Source organism: Phalangium opilio, unplaced genomic scaffold (genome assembly GCF_054372755.1).
Source record: "Phalangium opilio isolate 3A_F unplaced genomic scaffold, DU_Popi_V2 ptg000523l_1, whole genome shotgun sequence".
NCBI classification, from domain to species: Eukaryota; Metazoa; Arthropoda; class Arachnida; order Opiliones; family Phalangiidae; genus Phalangium; species Phalangium opilio.
In genome coordinates, this window is record NW_028324241.1 from 1,009,378 (window position 1) to 1,018,341 (window position 8,964).

General features: G+C 37.4%; 1 long non-coding RNA gene across 1 annotated transcript; it reads left to right on the top strand.

Moving 5' to 3' along the window:
• The first annotated feature begins 518 nt into the window (after positions 1-518).
• Positions 519-1,457, top strand: LOC149588990 (uncharacterized). Its single transcript, XR_016379741.1, has 3 exons — positions 519-637; positions 744-848; positions 912-1,457. It is a non-coding gene; the product is annotated as an uncharacterized LOC149588990 (long non-coding RNA).
• The last annotated feature ends 7,507 nt before the right edge of the window (positions 1,458-8,964 follow it).

The following is an 8,964-nucleotide window of genomic DNA, read 5'->3' on the forward strand; positions in this document are numbered from 1 at the left end:
CAAAAACAAAGACCAGAAGATGGTGGTGTTAGAAGCCAGGTGTACAGACTGGTCTCCATGTGGGATGGACAAAAACAAAGACCAGAAGATGGTGGTGTTAGAAGCCAGGTGTACAGACTGGTGTCCATGTGGAATGGACAAAGACGAGAAGGTGGTGGTGTTTAGAAGCTAGTAAGTTCGGACTAGTGTCCATGTGGGGTGGACAAATGAACAGAGTTGTTAGACAGGCAATGGAGTAATAGCCTGTAGGTGGAATACAATTTCCGGGAGTGTAAATGCGGTCTGGAAATTGAATACACGTTTGCTCCGATTTGCAAACTGCGTACGCGGTCACGTGGGTGTAACAACGGACAGACAGACAGACACACAGACACGTCGAAATTAGAACCTCTCCGTGACATACGTCACTCGGAGAGGTAAAAACATGTTAAAACCGGTTGGAAAATGTTCGATTTTGGCCCTTGGTCTGTGAAGGAGACCGTGACACGTGCATTTTCCTACCAGATGTAGACGCGATTTCTCTTTTATAAAATCAAGATTAAAAGCGTAATTATGGATATTTCGTTAGATCATAATTATATCAAAAAGTACCATTCAAAGAAACCCACAAAGGCCCAACGAAAAAAGATTGAAGAAGGTAAGTGAATATTTACAAAACTTGAGAGCCGGCTAGCCATTACCCAACTATCTATTTACAAATTTGTATAAAGCGCGTGCTAATATAATATTTATTATTTTTTCAGGCATTAAATTTGACGAAAAGTGCTTAAAAGAAAATCTAGGGGCAATTCTTTGTAGTTCCTCAGATTTACAAAAGGTGACTTGTTGGGAGGCCGAAGCCAATTGTTGTAAGTTCTTAGTGTCATGTTATAATGTTAGCCCCCAATTAAAAATAATATCTCTCGTGTTAGGTCGCTTTTGAAGAAATCAAGAAAAGTAAAATTACAGAGCATTCAGAAGAAGGATTCGACTTTTTATCAGCTTTTAGATAAAGAAAATTTTACAGTAAAAGACACGGGCTATTTGCCGAGGAGTTAAATAAGTCTTTTTTACATACGGAGCCATTTAGGATGCTTGGACCAAAGGATCAGGGTGTATTGACTTCAATTTTTGCTCAACGTCTTTTCAATGAACTGTATTCTAATTATTTGGAATAAGAAAAATTCGCTAAGAAGGTCGAAGAACCACAAATCAAAAAGTCAGACTTAAGTGATGAAGCAAGAGACAAAGAATTGAAAATATTTCATCAGATAGCACGGTACACAGTGAACCCCCATATTGCCTGCCACCGGATCGCCAACATGTTCTGCGCCTGCCACCGGATCGCCAACACCAGAAATATATTACCTTACACGAAGTTCACTTCAATAATGGTTAGTACCGTGGACATCATCTATGAAGAGAAAACCCGAAAAAAAAACTTTGTAAAAGTGAAGAGGCGTGAATTTTTCTCCCTCCCGAAGCGCGCTAGTCGCGAAGAGAAAAATTTTTCCAATCGAGAGAGAAGTGTGATAAATGGCCACTTCCAAGATAATTTGACGTTTCCTAGAAACGGCGGAATTCAAGTGTATTTCGCGCAAGTGAGAAGCCGCTGCATAAGATACAACCATGATACGATTGTAAGAAAAGCACATTTTTCTCACTACGCGACGCTAGTGTTTTTATTTTCACCTCTCTGCCTCGCTGTTCGGGAGGAACGGTACCGTTTCTAGCCGGTAAAAATACTTCATAGATGATGGCCGGCGCGAGGTAGGGAGAAGTTTCTGCCAAGACCCATTTTGCCTGCCACCGGATCGCCAACATCTTTCACACTTGATGATTTACTTCATGAGAGAATATAGGCCATTATTGCTGCCGATCTTGGTGTGATTGGGAGATCATCTTTTTCTTTAAAAATTCAATGAGCATTAGAGAACATTTCTTCATAACCACTAACTATGAATCAGAATTGCATGTAAATGAAATATAAGACTAAAATTAGAACTATTTACTTGAAACTATTTGTTTAGCAAGTGTAATTTTTTTGGTTTCTTCTTTGGCTTTTCTTAGGCAGTTGTTTTACTCCTACAAATCAAGACGGTTAAAAAAATAGGAGAAGATACAATGAAAATTAACCTTACGAAGATCCAGCATTCTCTATACTTTCTAATGGTACCGAATCATTTTCAAAGTCACTAGTAATTGAAAAAGCAACATTTCCCCATTCTTCATCACTATTTTCTGAAACTTTACATTTGTTAAGCCTAGACATACTAATTTAAAACTCTTTTCTTATTAGAATATTATAATTTATCTTCTGAAACATTTATTTCATTTTCTTTGTTTTTTGCTGCTATACCTATGGTTTCGAATTTATGGGTCGAAAACATTTCAAATTCCAAAATAATTGAACTTTTACAACTTAGTTTCGAGCTCCGAAATATTTAATCCACGGGCTAATGGGCCTATAATGTTCACACAAAGATCAGACGAAACCCAGCTCCCATTTAACCCCGTGCTTTAGTATTTTTGAAACTTCCGGTTTTTGACAATAGTGGCCCACAGGTGCGCGTGGAACAAACATTTTACCCAAGACTATCCCTGTAAGTTATATTTAATCCATGAAAACAGTAGGGAAAACATTATTAAGCCTTTGTCGATTATAATGAAAAAAAATGTTATTTTAACGCTTGTCTCTCTTCCGTTATGATAAAACAAATAAATTTGACTAGAAAAGATTGAAACATATAGTTCTGAAAAACATTAGTCGCATAGAATTCAATATAAAATTTTCTTACTACATTGAAATTAATCCTCCGAGCTCCTCTGATTGGAAGGCAGCCATTATTTTATTTATTTACACCGGAAGTTAGTTCACCGGAAATATCTTATATTGGGAGTATACCCGCCTAAAGAACAGTCAGAATTTGATAATACATTAAGAGAATGTTCATTATGGTCAATATCTGACTCTTGGAATACCTCTTATAGTTGTGTAAATTCTAACAAGTTCCGAGAGAAATGTTTTATTATTTATGAAATAGGGGATATTTTTTCTTCAAACTACACTTTGATTTAAATTGAAAATTAAGATAAGGCCAACTTTTAATTTCATTGAAACACTACTAATCGTCATTTTATTACAACCAGAATTTCACTATGGCCTAAACAAAAGCACAAGATTGGTGCCTTATTCTTTAGGGGCTTAATTCTTTTACTAGTTATAGTGTCTTATCCCTAGTCCAATATACCCGCTTCGTAGCGAACGCTGGGAAAATCTTCATTGTTGGCGATTTGGCATCACTTCTGTACAATGGGTACGTTCAGTAACCCTCTTTGATGAAAGCGCTTACTAAGCGATGTGAAATTTTCCCTACTGTACGCTTTTTTGCGTTTCCGGTTTTGACGTCATGATGCTCAGCGCTTGCTCATCAAAAAACCATCTAATCGATATTGGTTTTTTGATGGCTTGACTGTTGAACACTTTACAGACAAAAAGTTGGCTCGGGATTTAAAAATTGAATTCCAATAATGCTTTTTCTACAGTAATTGTACTAGTTTTCTTTACAAGACTACTTCTAACATTCAAATTGACATAATTTTCTTAAACTATTCCATTATTTGCGAGCTTGTTTATAATTGAAAAGAGCCATTTGTGCTTCGTAACGTTTGGAGGGCCAGTAAGACGTTTCCCCATATCCATTTTCTAAAACAGTGCTACCTTTAAATGAGACCTGAATATACAGTAGGCTGTGGCGCTAGGCTCGATGTTAACAAATGAGTATGACTATATTACAGTTACAAATTGAAATCATATGGTGAAAATCATTTCTAAAATAACAATCATGCCGAAATTATATTGATTGTTGGTTACAGATAAACATATTTTTTTAACAACACCTTTTTCTAGAGATGTCGCTTGAAACGGGACAAACTTGCTATACCGCCACTTTTAAAATCATTACGTAGTTATGCGTGTTTCCTGCAATATAAGTCGCTATTCGAGAGAAGAAAAGAAATAAATATAGTAAATTAAACTGTTGTTCTTTGAATTCTCTTATATTTTTGCTTTGAAACTACGGAGAAAAGTCTAAAAATGTAGAAACTAAATTTACCGTATTGCCAGGTTTCATTAGGAAGGTTCAGCTTGGTGTACCATAAAGGCGCCTTATGTTACCGGTTCCGTATAAATATTTCAATCCAGCACTAAACCGAGAACTTCGTAGTGGTTGCTGAACGCACTTACACTTTTCAAACATTGTCAAGAAAACAAGTAAGCGAATTTAGTTTCGTACTTATTGTCATGGAATATAATTTTAAATGGAAAATTTATTAACAAATAATATTTAATCTTATGCTTAATTACATTTTAGTAGCATTAAAGCACTAACAGCTTATATTTTCACTTTGAAATCTTTTTATAACGTCTTTTTCAAAATATAGAACTTAAGCCTCGGTTAATGAGAGCTGCTTTCTTTGATTCTTTCAAGTTTCAAGGCTGCAGATAAGGCTTAAGGGAAGTAAAAAGAGGGCCGGTTCGCTGGTGGGAAAAATTATTAAAAGTACGGTACAGGCCCGTAATTAAGATAACCAGGGTTTCAAGAAACTAAGTTCGATTAATTCAAGAAATTAATGTTTTAAGATTATTCCAATGCACCCCTTTTTGTTCAGCCTGTCTTTCAGTCCATTTGATATTTTTTACTATTAAAATAAGCTTAATTAATTAATGTGAAAATAGTCCTTGAGTAAAACATAAGTTAGTACCATAATAATAGATGTCTTTATTTCAAAATCTAGTTTCCAATATGCATCGCCAATTTTTATTTACCGAAAATACAACGGTGACCGTTCAAGTGTATTACGGTAATGAAGCTATTCGCGGAAGAGGGCGCGCTAGGGGCCGCCGAGGTCCTAATAGGGCCATAGGGCGACCCGCCCGAGGCCGTGGGGCTGCGATAGGTCGACGACCTGGAAGGCCCCAAGGCCCAGGGCCGATACCTCCACCTGAAAAGCCCCAAAGGACCTGGGCCGATCCCTCCACCTGGAAGGCCCCGAGGCCGTGGTATTGGAAGGACCCGAGGCCGTGGTATCGTGCCACCCCAAGACCGTGGGAATATCATGCCACCTCGAAGCAGGGAGCACATTATCCAAAGGAGAGTCAGGGATAGAAGGGGGAAGGTACTTTATAACGGCCGGGCACCATGGCTCTTACGCGCATCTACCTCGGCGCACCGCCGAGGAGTAAGACGTCACGTGATCCTTTGAGAGGGAAATTCAAAAAGGGTAAACCCGAAAATGCGGTTAGAGAGAGGCTAACATTACACACTAGAGATCAGCACTCAGCGTGGTTACTGTAGCTTTGTCTACGGTTAATTTACAATTTTTAATAATTTGTAAGCCTAATAATGGTTTCCTATAAGAAATGTTGTTACAAAAACTGTAACGATAATACGAAAAACTGTAGCCCCGATATTAAATTCATTTCATTCCGGCATTCCCCAAACATAAAACTAGATTTGACCTATGTAAAGATGGATTATTTACTTTATTATAACCATATTTATTATTTTTCTTTGAATATTGAGAGGTTAAAAAATAAAACACTGGAAAGGGTCAGTAGATTAAAAACAAGAAACAAATTTGTTAATTACCGTCGCCGAAGCACTGTAGGCACGCACGATTCGCGAATCGCGAAGCGGCTTGAGTATCATCGAGACTCCGACACCGTAAAACTCAAGCCTCGGCCGTAATAATGTAAACAAACTTCTCTGACTTTTTTCTCTCTCGGTTGCGCCGATTGCGCATGTGCGCCACGCTCCTAGAGAGCCACCGGCACTGGTAACGTTTTTGAAAGGGGGCTGACTGAGAATTTGGCCTCTCCGACTCTCCTCTATTTTTGTGCTCACTGCTCGAAGCCGTGGGGATATAATGCCACCTCGAAGCCGTGGGGACATAATGCCACCTCGAGGCCGTGGTATCGGCCGTGGCAGAGGATGTCGGTACGGCCACTCGGGCTTGCTACAAGAGAACGGAAGACGAGTCCGTGGTATAAAAATTCATTTATTGCTTGCAGGTTAAATTTTACAATTATATTATACAATTCCGATAAAAGGGGCTGCTGGAAGTCAACGGGGATCGTTGGAGCCTGTCCCTGGGTACGGAGTCGTTTTGTAAAGCCTTTCCCTCTCCCTATCCGTAATGGCTATGGGGGGGCTCGAAAACGGAGGAACATCCTGGTAAAAATGTGACGTCAATCATTGGATACACTGCTTCGCGCCATCTCGCCCCAGAAAAATAATAATAAAAAATATGTTAAACCCAGTTGGAAAATGTTCGATTTTGGCCCTTGGTCTGTCAAGGAGACCTTGACACGTGCATTTTCCTTACCATTGGAGATGTAGACCCGATTTCTCTTTAATAAAATCAAGAATAAAAGCGTAATTATGGATATTTCGGTAGATCATAATTATATCAAAAAATACAATTGAAAGAAACCCACAAAGGCCCAACGAAAAAAGATTGAAAAAGGTAAGTGAATATTTACAAAACTTGGGAGCCAGCTTGCCAGTACCCAACTATCTATTGACAAATTTGTATAAAGCGTGTGCTAATATAATATTTTATTATTTTTTCAGGCATTAAATTTGATGAAAAGAAACTCTAGGGGCGATTCTTTGTAGTTCTTCAGATTTACAAAAGGTGACTTTTGTTGGGAGGCCGAAGCCAATTGTTGTAAGTTCTTAGTGTCATGTTATAAGGTTAGCCCCCAATTAAAAATAATATCTCTCGTGTTAGGACGCTTTAGAAGAAATCAAGAAAAGTAAAATTTCAGAGCTTTCACAAGAAGGACTTTGTAACAGTTTTTATGGATGACAAACCGGGGCTTTTAGATAAAGAAAATTTTATAGTAAAAGACGGACTTTTTACAAACGTAGAATTTGCCGAGGAGTTAAAAAGGTCTTTTTTACATATGGAGCCATTTAGGATGCTTGGACCAAAGGATCATGGTGTATTGACTTCAATTTTTGCTCAACGTCTTTTCAATGAACTTTATTTTCTAAATATTTGGAAAATGAAAAATTCGCTGGTACAAAGTGAACCAATTAATTGGCCTCTACGGAAGCCCAAAGTTTTCAAGAAACTGCTTAGTTAAAAAGAGTGATGCAACCGAAGCATATCACCAGTGGACTGCAACTCAAGATAGGGAAGGGTTGTTATATTTGTCAAAACTAGCATATGATTTTTTAAATATACCTGTGATAAGATAGTTCCTTTTGTGCAGTCTGATGCAACTTTAAGAGACAATGAAAATAGAAATCTTCAAGATCTTCCCTACTACTTTAAGTAGCATTTTATTGTTTTCGGAATCTTCAACTTCCATTTTGCTTTCTTCAGATTCCCATTCGTCTAAGTAACCGAGAAAATCATCCTCTAGCCACTAGAAATAATTTATAGTTCTTAAAATTTCTGGAATTATACATTTTGTTAGTTTTTGTCCTTGAAGACGTTAAAACGCCTGTCGGTTAAGTTCTTGAATGGTTCTAATTCAGGTTCCTTCTTTGTAAAGAATGCGTAGGTGTTAGAAATATTCAAGATGTCTCTTCCGCTTTATCTCAAACCAATTGCTCGACAGCGTTGGCGCTAGTACTGCTCAGGATTTGGGTTGAAAGCTTTACTCTAATACAACTGTGTGCATTAGGATACACATGATTGTATGTCAACTCAGGCGCTAACCTTAGCAAGGACTTTGAATCAATTTCATAAGCATCAACTATATGCTGCCATAGCAAATGTTTTCCATTTTTTTAAAAGTCTGATTGTGTTTCTTCATTTTACCACTCTTGTTTAGTCCATTTTTAGATGTTTTATGTGACAAACATCCGACACGAAATACAAGGTTTCAGCGTTATTGAAAGGATTTTTGGTTTTATACCCCACTCTGTGATTGTTTACTTCTTTATCAATCTCCGTAGAAATTTTAATTAGTTTCATATTCGTGGAAGCTTTATCACATACCACAGCGAGAATTCGAAATCCCGCTGCTTGTAAATTCTCGATTCCCTCCCAAATTAAGGAAATAACTCTTCTGCGTATAGATTTCCACAAGGAAAAAACGCGAATGGATACTTAAAATTGGTCGTCAGTCCTCTGACCATGAACTAAAGAATGTGATTTGCCAAGTTTATGTTTGCAATTTCAACCTTTCCTTAATGTTATTTTCTAATTCAATCACTTTATTTCGGAATTCATTAAGATTTGAAGCTCCTGTACTGCTGTTGAATGCCAGTTCCTGTTTTATTTGAATTTCATCAAGGATTAACGTGAAATACCTAGCTTTTATCGAAATACACCACTGTATTATTGCTGGATGCCACTTTCTTGGCCTGGATTTTTTTGCTTTGGAGTAATTTCAATTGTTCGCTCATCAATAACTTTTGGAAAACCAATTTGCTCTCAAATGGATTTTTTCTGATTATTTCTTCAAAATTAAGACTTGCCTCTTCAGACATAAAAATTGCGTCCTTTTTAAGCTCTTCTTTACCTTCAATTCCAATACATTATTCCTTTTTTAACGCCTTATTTTCTTATTTAATATTTTAACTCTGTTTTTCATCTGCTCTCCCGTGATGTAATGAAAATTGGCACGTTTTTCAAAGAATTTTACTCTTCGTTTTCGATTACCAAAAACAATCTTCGTTTTCGGGCAAGACCGACAAAGTCTCGAAAATTGGCTAAGAAATAGTTTCTCACAATTTTGGGATCGAATTGATTGGGATACCATGCAAACATATACAGGCTTAAGATTTTTGTCTTTAAAATACGTAAACAATTCTCCATCAATGCCTTGGCAAGTTCGCCAATTTTCAAAGGTGGCAGCTAGCTATTAGGAGAATATTTTGGAAAAGGTGGCAGCTAATTAGTAGGAGAATGTTTTGGAAAAGGGGGCAGCTAATTAGTAGGAGAATGTTTTGGAAAAGGTGGCAG